Raw genomic sequence first — 16,151 nt, forward strand, 5'->3', positions numbered from 1 at the left:
CCTAAATTATAAACAGATTTTTCAACCCCTGATATAATGAATAAATGCATTCTGATGGCCAAAGTGCTTTATGAAACAAGAGAATAACTCAGAGCATGCCCATCCTGTCCAAAGGACAAAACAAAAAATTGGTATGTAGCAGGAAAGGGAGCCGTCTTGTACTCACCTGAAATGGTGGGGTTTCAAACTTTGGGTTAATGTCTAACAGCTTACAAAATGGGTCATACTTTGTCAGTCAGCACTACAAGCATGAGCCAAGAAAAAAAAAAGATTTATCTTTTAACACCCTACTCTTACTCGACACACTTAAAATGGACATCCTGGCCGTCATAGACCCAAGCTTAGAAATTACTGAAAATTATTAAGAGAGTTAAATTGATGAAACATGTGATAGATAAGCATTTATTAACTCCTTGCGCCATATGGACCTAGGTACCACGTCACAGTTCTTTAAAAAGCACACCAGGGCATGTTGCAGCTGAGAGCAGAAGGCCTTCATATGGTAAGGGAGCACGATCAGTGCTCCATTTCCAGGTCACCAATAAATACAGTGACACAGACAAGTAAGTTGTTTGCTGGGTTTTCTTTTCTTTTTTTTACACAATCTGTTGCTTTTTATGTTTACTTTGAATTAACATATTTGTTTTTACACAAGGAGCACTGTTTGATATCATTTTAACCCCTTAAGTAATTTGGGCGTAGGTACTACATCACAAAGTAATTTTGCCTAGCGTACCCTGTTGGCGTAGTACATACGTCCAACCTTCTGGCTCATGATGCCATCCACGGTGTCAGGTTCGACAGCAAAGTCTGCAGCCAGAGGCAGAAGGCAACTGCCTTCATACGGTAAGGAAGAACTGATCATTCTTCCTTTCACGATATGAAGGCAGATCGCCAATACAGACAGTGGCACTCTTTGTCACTATCTGTATCAGCTTGCACTGATGCAGTAGGTGGTGTGGTAGGGAATGAACAAGGTGGGCCGGGCGCTTGTTCCCAACGGAACAGAAAATGAATTATTAGAAGAGAGGGAGGGGGAGAAGGGGTTGCTAAACTACAGTAAAAAATATTTATTAAAAAAAAAAAATCTGCTACTTCTGAACAAAGGGGATCTCAGAGAAGCTTTTACAACCATTTATGTCATGACGGCATACGCGGTATGTAAATAATTTCAGTGGGAAATCTATGTTTCTGAAAAAGTTAACGATTTTTTAATATGATTGCATTTAAAGGACTAAATGGGACATTCAACCCTAAATGAAATTCCAATAAAAATATCACTTCTGCATAGATACAACTTGTAATGGGGCAGATGTATCATTCTCTGCAAGGACATTGTTTGCATGCAGGGAATCTTTCCTCCTGGGATCACAAGTAGCAGGCAATAACTCGTGCAAGGTCGCCCCCTGCAGTCAGTTGCATGACAGCATGGCTTGTCAGTCATCCTGGTTTGATCATTCAGGGGTGATTTTAATTGGTCACCTCTGAGATAGTAGAGAATTAAGGGGGCAGCAGTCTAGACCAATGTTTCTTAAATCATGGTTGCAGGTTCAAATGAGCAAGACTACAGTGCACTGACCATTCACTGTTAGATAAATCTTCCTCTATAATATAGAGGTGCTTGACAAATCTGTTTAAAAATTAAGAGCTAGGAAGAATATTTAGGAGCCAGGCATATTTTTTAGGAGCTAGACAGTTGGATTTGTATATAGATATATGGAAAATAACCCAAAAAGTTAGGAGCCAGGGGTAAATTTATAGGAGCCAGTGGCTCCCAAGCTCCTGGGTTTGTCGAGCCCTGCTCTATATATTACTTATTTCTATTTTCAGGTTTTCTATTGTATTTGTTTTCTTGTGCTTAATTCAACTGCACATTCATCATACCACAAATTCTGAAATTTACCTTACCATGCTAAACAGTAAATGCCTTGATCACTACAGCAGTTTTTATATATCCAACCTTTTAAAGAAATGTTAAATAGTCTGTTTCATTGAGGTAATAAAAAAAACAGAATTTATGTTTACCTGATAAATTACTTTCTCCAACGGTGTGTCCGGTCCACGGCGTCATCCTTACTTGTGGGATATTCTCTTCCCCAACAGGAAATGGCAAAGAGCCCAGCAAAGCTGGTCACATGATCCCTCCTAGGCTCCGCCTACCCCAGTCATTCGACCGACGTTAAGGAGGAATATTTGCATAGGAGAAACCATATGGTACCGTGGTGACTGTAGTTAAAGAAAATAAATTATCAGACCTGATTAAAAAAACCAGGGCGGGCCGTGGACCGGACACACCGTTGGAGAAAGTAATTTATCAGGTAAACATAAATTCTGTTTTCTCCAACATTGGTGTGTCCGGTCCACGGCGTCATCCTTACTTGTGGGAACCAATACCAAAGCTTTAGGACACGGATGAAGGGAGGGAACAAATCAGGTCACCTAAATGGAAGGCACCACGGTTTGCAAAACCTTTCTCCCAAAAATAGCCTCAGAAGAAGCAAAAGTATCAAACTTGTAAAATTTGGTAAAAGTGTGCAGTGAAGACCAAGTCGCTGCCCTACATATCTGATCAACAGAAGCCTCGTTCTTGAAGGCCCATGTGGAAGCCACAGCCCTAGTGGAATGAGCTGTGATTCTTTCGGGAGGCTGCCGTCCGGCAGTCTCGTAAGCCAATCTGATGATGCTTTTAATCCAAAAAGAGAGAGAGGTAGAAGTTGCTTTTTGACCTCTCCTTTTACCGGAATAAACAACAAACAAGGAAGATGTTTGTCTAAAATCCTTTGTAGCTTCTAAATAGAATTTTAGAGCGCGAACAACATCCAAATTGTGCAACAAACGTTCCTTCTTTGAAACTGGTTTCGGACACAGAGAAGGTACGATAATCTCCTGGTTAATGTTTTTGTTAGAAACAACTTTTGGAAGAAAACCAGGTTTAGTACGTAAAACCACCTTATCTGCATGGAACACCAGATAAGGAGGAGAACACTGCAGAGCAGATAATTCTGAAACTCTTCTAGCAGAAGAAATTGCAACTAAAAACAAAACTTTCCAAGATAATAACTTAATATCAACGGAATGTAAGGGTTCAAACGGAACCCCCTGAAGAACTGAAAGAACTAAATTGAGACTCCAAGGAGGAGTCAAAGGTTTGTAAACAGGCTTAATTCTAACCAGAGCCTGAACAAAGGCTTGAACATCTGGCACAGCTGCCAGCTTTTTGTGAAGTAACACAGACAAGGAAGAAATCTGTCCCTTCAGGGAACTTGCAGATAATCCTTTTTCCAATCCTTCTTGAAGGAAGGATAGAATCTTAGGAATCTTAACCTTGTCCCAAGGGAATCCTTTAGATTCACACCAACAGATATATTTTTTCCAAATTTTGTGGTAAATCTTTCTAGTTACAGGCTTTCTGGCCTGAACAAGAGTATCGATAACAGAATCTGAGAACCCTCGCTTCGATAAGATCAAGCGTTCAATCTCCAAGCAGTCAGCTGGAGTGAAACCAGGTTCGGATGTTCGAACGGACCCTGAACAAGGTGGTCTCGTCTCAAAGGTAGCTTCCAAGGTGGAGCCGATGACATATTCACCAGATCTGCATACCAAGTCCTGCGTGGCCACGCAGGAGCTATCAAGATCACCGACGCCCTCTCCTGATTGATCCTGGCTACCAGCCTGGGGATGAGAGGAAACGGCGGGAACACATAAGCTAGTTTGAAGGTCCAAGGTGCTACTAGTGCATCCACTAGAGCCGCCTTGGGATCCCTGGATCTGGACCCGTAGCAAGGAACTTTGAAGTTCTGACGAGAGGCCATCAGATCCATGTCTGGAATGCCCCACAGCTGAGTGACTTGGGCAAAGATTTCCGGATGGAGTTCCCACTCCCCCGGATGCAATGTCTGACGACTCAGAAAATCCGCTTCCCAATTTTCCACTCCTGGGATGTGGATAGCGGACAGGTGGCAGGAGTGAGACTCCGCCCATAGAATGATTTTGGTCACTTCTTCCATCGCTAGGGAACTCCTTGTTCCCCCCTGATGGTTGATGTACGCAACAGTTGTCATGTTGTCTGATTGAAACCGTATGAACTTGGCCCTCGCTAGCTGAGGCCAAGCCTTGAGAGCATTGAATATCGCTCTCAGTTCCAGAATATTTATCGGTAGAAGAGATTCTTCCCGAGACCAAAGACCCTGAGCTTTCAGGGATCCCCAGACCGCGCCCCAGCCCATCAGACTGGCGTCGGTCGTGACAATGACCCACTCTGGTCTGCGGAATGTCATCCCTTGTGACAGGTTGTCCAGGGACAGCCACCAACGGAGTGAGTCTCTGGTCCTCTGATTTACTTGTATCTTCGGAGACAAGTCTGTATAATCCCCATTCCACTGACTGAGCATGCACAGTTGTAATGGTCTTAGATGAATGCGCGCAAAAGGAACTATGTCCATTGCCGCTACCATCAACCCGATCACTTCCATGCACTGAGCTATGGAAGGAAGAGGAACGGAATGAAGTATCCGACAAGAGTCTAGAAGCTTTGTTTTTCTGGCCTCTGTCAGAAATATCCTCATTTCTAAGGAGTCTATTATTGTTCCCAAGAAGGGAACCCTTGTTGACGGAGATAGAGAACTCTTTTCCGCGTTCACTTTCCATCCGTGAGATCTGAGAAAGGCCAGGACTATGTCCGTGTGAGCCTTTGCTTGAGGAAGGGACGACGCTTGAATCAGAATGTCGTCCAAATAAGGTACTACAGCAATGCCCCTTGGTCTTAGCACAGCTAGAAGGGACCCTAGTACCTTTGTGAAAATCCTTGGAGCAGTGGCTAATCCGAAAGGAAGCGCCACGAACTGGTAATGCTTGTCCAGGAATGCGAACCTTAGGAACCGATGATGTTCCTTGTGGATAGGAATATGTAGATACGCATCCTTTAAATCCACCGTGGTCATGAATTGACCTTCCTGGATGGAAGGAAGAATAGTTCGAATGGTTTCCATCTTGAACGATGGAACCCTGAGAAACTTGTTTAAGATCTTGAGATCTAAGATTGGTCTGAACGTTCCCTCTTTTTTGGGAACTATGAACAGATTGGAGTAGAACCCCATCCCTTGTTCTCTTAATGGAACAGGATGAATCACTCCCATTTTTAACAGGTCTTCTACACAATGTAAGAATGCCTGTCTTTTTATGTGGTTTGAAGACAATTGAGACCTGTGGAACCTCCCCCTTGGGGGAAGTCCCTTGAATTCCAGAAGATAACCTTGGGAGACTATTTCTAGCGCCCAAGGATCCAGAACATCTCTTGCCCAAGCCTGAGCGAAGAGAGAGAGTCTGCCCCCCACCAGATCCGGTCCCGGATCGGGGGCCAACATTTCATGCTGTCTTGGTAGCAGTGGCAGGTTTCTTGGCCTGCTTTCCCTTGTTCCAGCCTTGCATTGGTCTCCAAGCTGGCTTGGCTTGAGAAGTATTACCCTCTTGCTTAGAGGACGTAGCACTTTGGGCTGGTCCGTTTCTACGAAAGGGACGAAAATTAGGTTTATTTTTTGCCTTGAAAGGCCGATCCTGAGGAAGGGCGTGGCCCTTACCCCCAGTGATATCAGAGATAATCTCTTTCAAGTCAGGGCCAAACAGCGTTTTCCCCTTGAAAGGAATGTTAAGTAGCTTGTTCTTGGAAGACGCATCAGCCGACCAAGATTTCAACCAAAGCGCTCTGCGCGCCACAATAGCAAACCCAGAATTCTTAGCCGCTAACCTAGCCAATTGCAAAGTGGCGTCTAGGGTAAAAGAATTAGCCAATTTGAGAGCATTGATTCTGTCCATAATCTCCTCATAAGGAGGAGAATCACTATCGACCGCCTTTATCAGCTCATCGAACCAGAAACATGCGGCTGTAGCGACAGGGACAACGCATGAAATTGGTTGTAGAAGGTAACCCTGCTGAACAAACATCTTTTTAAGCAAACCTTCTAATTTTTTATCCATAGGATCTTTGAAAGCACAACTATCCTCTATGGGTATAGTGGTGCGTTTGTTTAAAGTGGAAACCGCTCCCTCGACCTTGGGGACTGTCTGCCATAAGTCCTTTCTGGGGTCGACCATAGGAAACAATTTTTTAAATATGGGGGGAGGGACGAAAGGAATACCGGGCCTTTCCCATTCTTTATGAACAATGTCCGCCACCCGCTTGGGTATAGGAAAAGCTTCTGGGAGCCCCGGCACCTCTAGGAACTTGTCCATTTTACATAGTTTCTCTGGGATGACCAACTTGTCACAATCATCCAGAGTGGATAATACCTCCTTAAGCAGAATGCGGAGATGTTCCAACTTAAATTTAAATGTAATCACATCAGGTTCAGCATGTTGAGAAATGTTCCCTGAATCAGTAATTTCTCCCTCAGACAAAACCTCCCTGGCCCCATCAGACTGGGTTAGGGGCCCTTCAGAAACATTATTATCAGCGTCGTCATGCTCTTCAGTATCTAAAACAGAGCAGTCGCGCTTACGCTGATAAGTGTTCATTTTGGCTAAAATGTTTTTGACAGAATTATCCATTACAGCCGTTAATTGTTGCATAGTAAGGAGAATTGGCGCGCTAGATGTACTAGGGGCCTCCTGAGTGGGCAAGACTCGTGTAGACGAAGGAGGGAATGATGCAGTACCATGCTTACTCCCCTCACTTGAGGAATCATCTTGGGCATCATTGTCATTGTCACATAAATCACATTTATTTAAATGAATAGGAATTCTGGCTTCCCCACATTCAGAACACAGTCTATCTGGTAGTTCAGACATGTTAAACAGGCATAAACTTGATAACAAAGTACAAAAAACGTTTTAAAATAAAACCGTTACTGTCACTTTAAATTTTAAACTGAACACACTTTATTACTGCAATTGCGAAAAAACATGAAGGAATTGTTCAAAATTCACCAAATTTTCACCACAGTGTCTTAAAGCCTTAAAAGTATTGCACACCAAATTTGGAAGCTTTAACCCTTAAAATAACGGAACCGGAGCCGTTTTGAACTTTAACCCCTTTACAGTCCCTGGTATCTGCTTTGCTGAGACCCAACCAAGCCCAAAGGGGAATACGATACCAAATGACGCCTTCAGAAAGTCTTTTCTAAGTATCAGAGCTCCTCTCACATGCGACTGCATGCCATGCCTCTCAAAAACAAGTGCGCAACACCGGCGCGAAAATGAGGCTCTGCCTATGCTTTGGGAAAGCCCCTAAAGAATAAGGTGTCTAAAACAGTGCCTGCCGATATTATTATATCAAAATACCCAAATAAAATGATTCCTCAAGGCTAAATATGTGTTAATAATGAATCGATTTAGCCCAGAAAAAGTCTACAGTCTTAATAAGCCCTTGTGAAGCCCTTATTTACGATCGTAATAAACATGGCTTACCGGATCCCATAGGGAAAATGACAGCTTCCAGCATTACATCGTCTTGTTAGAATGTGTCATACCTCAAGCAGCAAGAGACTGCTCACTGTTCCCCCAACTGAAGTTAATTGCTCTCAACAGTCCTGTGTGGAACAGCCATGGATTTTAGTGACGGTTGCTAAAATCATTTTCCTCATACAAACAGAAATCTTCATCTCTTTTCTGTTTCTGAGTAAATAGTACATACCAGCACTATTTCAAAATAACAAACTCTTGATTGAATAATAAAAACTACAGTTAAACACTAAAAAACTCTAAGCCATCTCCGTGGAGATGTTGCCTGTACAACGGCAAAGAGAATGACTGGGGTAGGCGGAGCCTAGGAGGGATCATGTGACCAGCTTTGCTGGGCTCTTTGCCATTTCCTGTTGGGGAAGAGAATATCCCACAAGTAAGGATGACGCCGTGGACCGGACACACCTATGTTGGAGAAACATAATTTATGCTTACCTGATAAATTTATTTCTCTTGTAGTGTATCCAGTCCACGGATCATCCATTACTTATGGAATATTCTCCTTCCCAACAGGAAGTTGCAAGAGTCCACCCACAGCAAAGCTGCTATATAGCTCCTCCCCTAACTGCCATATTCAGTCATTCGACCGAAAACATGCAGAGAAAGGAAACCATATAAAAAAATTACCTGCCTTAAAGCGACAGGGCGGGCCGTGGACTGGATACACTACAAGAGAAATAAATTTATCAGGTAAGCATAAATTATGTTTTCTCTTGTTAAGTGTATCCAGTCCACGGATCATCCATTACTTATGGAATACCAATACCAAAGCTAAAGTACACGGATGATGGGAGGGACAAGGCAGGTACTTAAACGGAAGTTACCACTGCCTGTAAAAAACCCTTTCTCCCAAAAATAGCCTCCGAAGAAGCAAGGTATCAAATTTGTTAAATTTGAAAAAGTATGAAGCGCAGACCAAGACTCCGTCTTGTAAATCTGTTCAACAGAAGCCACATTTAAAAAAGGCCCAAGTGAAAACCACAGCTCTAGTAGAATGAGCTGTAATCCCTTCAGGAGGCTGCTGTCCAGCAGTCTCATAAGCTAAATGAATTATGCTTTTTAACCAAAAAGACAGAGAGGCTGCTGAAGTCTTTTGACCTCTCCTCTGTCCAGAATAGACAACAAACAAGGTGAACGTTTGATAAAAACTGTAGTAGCTTGTAAGTAAAACTTTAAAGCACAAACCACGTCCAATATTGTGTAATAGACGTTCCTTCTTTGAGGAAGGATTAGGATACAAGCATGGAACAACTATCTCTTGAGTGATGTTCTTGTTAGATACCACCTTAGGAAAAAAAACCAGGTTGGTACGCAGGACTACCTTATCCGTACGAAGGACCAGATAAGGAGAATCACATTGTAACACAGGTAACTTGGAAACTCTGCGAGTCGAGGAAATAGCTACCCAAAAAGAACTTTCCAAGATAAAGATTGATATCTATGGAACAAAAAAGGTTCAAACGGAACTTCTTGAAGGACCTTAAGAACCAGGTTTAAGCTCCATGGCGGAGCAACAGTTTTAAACACAGGCTTGGATCTAACCAAAGCCTGACCAAATGCCTGAACGTCTAGAAAACCTGCCAGACGCTTGTGCAAAAAAATAGAGTAAAAATCTGTCCCTTTTAAGGAATTAGCTGACAACCCTTTTCTCAAAAACATCTTGGAGAAAAGATAATATCCTGGGAATCCAGACTTTACTCCATGAGTAACCCTTGGATTCATAAAAATCAGATATTTACACCATATCTATGTTCAATTTTCCTAGAGACAGGCTTTCATGTCTGTATTAAGGTATCAATGACTGACTCGGAGAAGCCATGCTTTGATAACATCAAGCGTTCAGTCTCCAGGCAGTCCATCTCAGATTGATTCTATTTAGATGGTTGAAAGGACCCTGAGGTAGAGGGACCTGTCTCAGAAGCAGAGACCGTGATGGAAAGGATGACATGTCCACCAGATCTGCATACCAGGTCCTGCCCTCATTTTGTAATTTTAACTGCGCAAAAAAAGCGCTAAATTAGGCCCCTCCCACTCATATTACAACAGTGGGAAGCTTCAGTTAACTGTTTCTATGCAAAATTTAAGCCAGCCATGTGGAAAAAACTTATGTTAAAAAACGATTAAACATGCCAGCAAACGTTTTAAAACACATTTTTACAAGAGTATGTATCTCTATTAATAAGCCTGATATCAGTCGCTTTTACTGCATTTAAGGCTATACCAACATTACAGTGTTATCACCAATGTACGTTAAAAAACGATTAAACATGCCAGCAAACGTTTTAAAACACATTTTTATAAAAGTATGTATCTCTATTAATAAGCCTGATACCAGTCGCTATCGCTGCATTTAAGGCTTTACTTACATTACTTCGGTATCAGCAGTATTTTCTTAGTCAATTCCATTCCTAGAAAAATATTTTACTGCACATACCTTATCTGCAGGAAAACCTGCACGTCATTCCCCCTCTGAAGTACCTCACTCCTCAGAATGTGTGAGAACAGCAAATGGATCTTAGTTACGTCTGCTAAGATCATAGAAAAAACGCAGGCAGATTCTTCTTCCAAATACTGCCTGAGATAAACAGCACACTCCGGTGCCATTTAAAAATAAAAAACTTTTGATTGAAGAATAAACTAAGTATAAAAAAACCACAGACTCTCACGACCTCCTATCTATGTTGAGGCTTGCAAGAGAATGACTGTATATGGCAGTTAGGGGAGGAGCTATATAGCAGCTTTGCTGTGGGTGGACTCTTGCAACTTCCTGTTGGGAAGGAGAATATTCCATAAGTAACGGATGATCCGTGGACTGGATACACTTAACAAGAGAAAAGCACCATGCCATTGCTTATACATAATAGAAACCATTGCAATATGTATTACTCATCAATTGGATTTTACCTTTCATTTATTTTTTTTTAAAACTTAATTTGTGCAGTATCCATTACTTCCATGAAAAGGCCATTCACCAGGGATTCATCTTATTATTATGCATTATTAACTCTGCCAGGGCGTTCAAATGTACTGGAATATGAATTCCCAAAAATTCCTTCAAGTGGATTTCTGCACACCTGAGTATAACTGCAGTCTTAAGCATCACATGCCTACCATCAACAACCCCTGGCAGTTAATATATACCAGACTATCACTGAGTGAAAACAAAAATGATGATACAGAAGCGGTTCCCAGTCTAAATTGTTTATGAAAAGGAAAGTTTACTTGAGCTGATCTAAAACTGATAATTATTTTTTTTTAAAAACTATAAAATAAAAAAAACAATTCCTGAAAACCACTTTACAGTTTGGATGCAGAAAATGCATTCCCTATAAGTACTTGTACCTTGTAAAACACAAGCAAACAAAAAACTTCACTAATTGAGAAAAACAAATTATGCTTACCTGATAATTTCATTTCCATCGTGGAGAGGAGAGTCCACGGCTTCATTCATTTCTTTTGGGAAATAAGAACCTGGCAAACCAGGAGGAAGCAAAGACACCCCAGTCAAAGGCTTAAATACCTCCCCCACTCCCCTCATCCTCCAGTCATTCTGCTGAGGGAACAAAGAACAGTAGGAGAAACACCAGGGTATAAATGGTGCCAGAAAATACATTTAGGTCCGCCCACCAGAGTTACGGGCGGGAGCCGTGGACTCTCCTCCCCACGATGGAAATTAAATTATCATCAGGTAAGCATAATTTATGTTTTCCATCTAAAGGGAAGGAGAGTCCACGGCTTCATTCATTACTTTTGGGAAACATATACCCAAGCTTTAAAGAACACTGAATGAAACCGTGAGGGTAAAAGGCGGACCCTAATCTTAGGACACCACAGCCTGTAAAACCTCTTTCGCAAAAACAGCTTCCGCAGAAGCAAAAACTTTAAATTTGTAAAACTTTGTAAAGGTGTGTATTATCATGCCCAGGAACTCCACCCTGTTGCTGGAAATCAGGGAACTCTTTCCTGAGTTGATCTTCCAACCGTGAGATTGAAGTAGTAAAAGAAGAGCCCTCAAATGATCCTCTGCAAGACTGAACGACGGCGCCTGGACAAGGATGTCGTCCAAATATGGCGCCACAGCAATGCCCCTGGATCTGGCCACTGCAAGAAGTGCCCCCAGAACCTTTGTGAAGACTCTAGGGGCCGTCGCCAGGCCGAAGGGAAGGGCAACAAACTGGAAGTGTTGGTCCAGAAGCGCAAATCTTAGGAACTTGAAGTGGTCCCTGTGAATTGTAACATGAAGGTAAGCATCCTTCAAGTCTATTGTCGTCATGAACTGTCCCTCTTGAACTGTCCCTCTTGAACTAGGGGCAGAATAGATCTGATCGTTTCCATTTTGAACGATGGAAAAGCCAGAAACTTGTTTTAACACTTTGAATAGTATCCTAAACCCCTTTCTGCTTGGGGTACTGGTACATTAACACCTAGAGAGGAGAGATCCCTCAAACAATCTAGGAAGGCCTCTCTCTTTTCCGGTCTTGAAGACAGGTTTGACAGGAGGAATCTGCCCCTGAGCGGATGGGACCTGAACCCTATCCTGTAACCCTGGGGGAAAACCTCCAGAACCCAAGGGTCCTGAACTTCATGCAACCAGGCTTCGGAGAAGAGAGACAATCTGCCCCCTACTTGGTCCAGAGACCGGTCGGGGGCGCCCCTTCATGACGATTTAGTCTCGGCAGACTTCTTGTTCTGCTTGGACTTGTTCCAAGACTGAGCAGGTTTCTAAGTTCCCTTGGACTGATCCGCTTTCACAACGGGCTGCTGGCGCTGGACCTTGTCCGTGCGAAAAGGCCGAAAAGTAGATCCCTTAGGCTTAGCCTTCTTATCCTGCGGTAGGAAAGCTCCCTTGCCTCCCGTAACTGTGGATATGATCGAATCCAATCCTGGACGGAACAGAATCTTTCCTTGAAAAGGCAGGGACAACAGCCTCGACTTAGAGGTCATGTCCCCAGATCAAGACTTTAGTTACAGAGCCCTTCAAGCTAACACGGAAAATCCTGAAACCTTTGCGTTCAGGCGAATAATATGCATATTGGCGTCAAAATGAAAGAATTGTCGACCTTCAAGGCCTTAATCTTATCCTTTATCTCGTTGATGGAAGTCTCCCTCTCAACCATATCACACATGGATTCACACCAATATGTTGCAGCTCCGGAAACCTCGGCTACAGCCGCTGCCATTTTGAAAAACAAACCCTGTATGTTGAAACATTTTCCTTAACAAGTTTTCCAACTTTTTATCCATGGGCTCTTTAAACAACGAACTATCCTCAAGAGGAATAGTCGTCCACTTTACGAGCATAGAGATGGTACTATTCACCTTAGGGACAGTCCCCCACAGCTCGAGCTGAGAGTCCGGAATGGGGAACAGTTTCTTAAAGGAAGAAGAAGGGGAAAAGGAAGAACCTAATCGCTCCCATTTATTCTTAATAATATTAGCCATCTTTACCAGAACTGGGAAGGTCTGAGGCACCACCCTGTCCTCGTATAACCTATCAAGCTTAGAAATCGAAGTTTGCACCCGAAGCTTCGGTTCCGGAACCTCCAGAGTAGGCAAGCACTTGCTTCAGGAAAAAGCGTAAATTCTCCATCCTAAACCTAAAGTCAGGCTCCTCCGCAGCCGGAGGATGAGATGACACGGACTCCGACCCAGAAGGAGCCTCCTTCGAAAAGTCAGAGTGGGCCTCGTCATCATATAATGCCTCATATTTCTATAGGCGTAGACAACCCCCTGGGCCGGGCCGCCATGATATGCCCTATGCTTGTGCTTAGCAGAACGTGGTAAGGCATGGATCACTTTCGATACCGCCGTTTGCAGTTGATCCGCAAAATCTGATGGCCAATGAATCTCTACCGTGGGAGTAATGGTTGGACCATGGGGCGCTGCAAGTGCACTCGGAGATGAAAGCAGGGAACGCACCTCAAGGGACGGGGAGCCCTCAGAGATGGACGGCTCAGTAGTACTAGACATCCCTTAAGTTTTAGATGTCGCAACTTTATCAAGGAATGTGGAACACAGTTGAGCAGGCTGATCTAAAAGAGCCTCCTCACAATACACACAGGAATGAGATTTTGTTAAAAAAGAAGGAGTACCCACTAACGCGTCAGTCCTCCATAGCTTGCGCTTTTATTATGGACTAGACTAGTTTAAAAAACAGGCACCTTTATACTCCAATGGCTGGGGCACTCACCACCTCCTATGACCCGGACTACAAAAACCACTTAGTCTCCTATGCCGTTGATCCAGAGGAAGTGAAACTCACACCCGGTCACCTGGGATGCCTCGCAGGACCGCCCCTGCATAAGTAGAAAACATGCCAAAATCAGCCGCGCAAATACTCCCGGTTGTCAGTCTGAAGTTCCACCATTGCCAGAGCCCAACTCACATAACGCAACAACAACACACTAAACATTATTATGTATAACCCCCCCCCCCACGTTCAATAATCCCCACACTAGGAATATTAACCCTTGATTCCATAAGATAAAAAGGCGCTACACTGTGACCCTGTCTTCTGTGTAATCATTATGTATAAAAAATGACACAATCTTACCAGAATCAATGCCATGGAACAGGAACACGGCCCTTCAAGTGTGAGAGGTAGAAGCATTGCTCCTGACATGGACTTGAGTGCAGAAAGCAGGCCGCAAAACTTGTTAACGCTGTTTGCTTGTGGAGCTGTTAATATGAGGTGGGATGGTTTCGCAGAAAGACTCTCCCTACATCTCCGGACTAACTTTCATCCAGGCTTTACTACCCTCCATAAGAGACTACTCCGAATCTTTGGCACTTCTCCTGTGATGGAAGGCAAAGAATGACTGGGGAATGAGGGGAGTGGGGGAGGTATTTAAGACTTTGGCTAGGGTGTGTTTGCCTCCTCCTGATGGCCAGGTTCCTATTTCCCAAAAGTAATGAATGAAGCCATGGACTCTCCTCCCCTTTAGATGGAAAATAAAATCCTGTTAAATACAGAAGGCTCGATAGCAACATTTTCATGTGGATCTGTGTAAATGCAACTATGTCCTAAGTGGCTGCCATCAAACTCAGCACCAATGTACAATACCTGCCTTTGGATCTAGCATAAATACTGGTGAACATTTTCCAGAAAATTAACTCATATCGATGCAAAAGTCTGAAGTACTTTAATTACCCTGGTTGTGAGAGACAAGCCACAAAGTCTACTGGTTTAGACAAAGTAATTACATCTTTAAACAAAAAGTCACAAAAGTACACTGTGACCTGATCTTGGCCAGAGTAGCTAATCCTGGTAAAAATCATTGAAGCAGTCTCCAAGCCATTTCTCCACTCTTTCGTCAAACAGGTTCTCTCAGCCCTAAATAGATTAGGGCAATATTGTTGTTAATCTCAGAAGAGATGTAAATTTAATATTACAAACAGAAATCTGAGCAGAACCTGACACACACAGCACTACAAGGGCCGTCAACCAGGTAAAACCTTCATAAAATAAATTGCAACTGTACAATCATTAATTTGTAACAAATTTAGCTGTTCAAACTACCTAACATCTGACCCTTGTAGAGCCAACTAAGCAAAAAAACTTAAAATGTTCTTAAAGTGATGGTAAACACTAGCGGCTAGATTTAGAGTTTTGTCGGTAACGACCCGCGTATCTAACCCTGGCTTTTTTCTGGCCGCACATTTAAAATAACTCTGGTATTGAGAGTCCACAGAATGGCTGCGTTAGGCTCCAAAAAAGGAGCGTAGAGCATATTTAACGCAACTTCAACTCTCGATACCAGAGTTGCTTACGGACGTGGCCAGCCTCAAAAACGTGCTCGTGCACGATTCCCCCATAGGAAACAATGGGGCTGTTTGAGCTGAAAAAAAACCTAACACCTGCAAAAAAGCCGCGTTCAGCTCCTAACGCAGCACCATTGTTTCCTATGGGGGAACACTTCCTACGTCTGCACCTAACACTCTAACATGTACCCCGACTCTAAACACCCCTAACCTTACACTTATTAACCCCTATTCTGCCGCCCCCGCTATCGCTGACCCCTGTATATTATTTTTAACCCCTAATCTGCCGCTCCGTAAACCGCCGCTACTTACATTATCCCTATGTACCCCTAATCTGCTGCCCTAACATCGCCGACCCCTATATTATATTTATTAACCCCTAATCTGCCCCCCACAACGTCGCCTCCACCTCCCTACACTTATTAACCCCTAATCTGCTGACCGGACCGCACCGCTACTATAATAAAGTTATTAACCCCTAATCCGCCTCACTAACCCTATAATAAATAGTATTAACCCCTAATCTGCCCTCCCTAACATCGCCAACACCTAACTTCAAACATTAACCCCCTAATCTGCCGACTGGAGCTCACCGCTATTCTAATAAATGTATTAACCCCTAAAGCTAAGTCTAACCCTAACACTAACACCCCCCTAAATTAAATATAATTTAAATCTAACAAAATTAATTAACTCTTATTAAATAAATTATTCCTATTTAAAGCTAAATACTTACCTGTAAAATAAATCCTAATATAGCTACAATATAAATTATAATTATATTATAGCTATTTTAGGATTAATATTTATTTTACAGGTAACTTTGTATTTATTTTAACCAGGTACAATAGCTATTAAATAGTTAAGAACTATTTAATAGCTAAAATAGTTAAAATAATTACAAAATTACCTGTAAAATAAATCCTAACCTAAGT

General features: G+C 42.8%; 1 protein-coding gene across 1 annotated transcript in view; it reads right to left on the reverse strand.

The window, feature by feature from the left end:
• Positions 1-16,151, reverse strand: part of STIM2 (stromal interaction molecule 2) — a gene marked incomplete in the record, with an annotated part of 440,010 nt that overhangs the window by 219,492 nt on the left and 204,367 nt on the right.

The sequence above is a fragment of the Bombina bombina genome, chromosome 2, assembly GCF_027579735.1.
Source record: "Bombina bombina isolate aBomBom1 chromosome 2, aBomBom1.pri, whole genome shotgun sequence".
NCBI classification, from domain to species: Eukaryota; Metazoa; Chordata; class Amphibia; order Anura; family Bombinatoridae; genus Bombina; species Bombina bombina.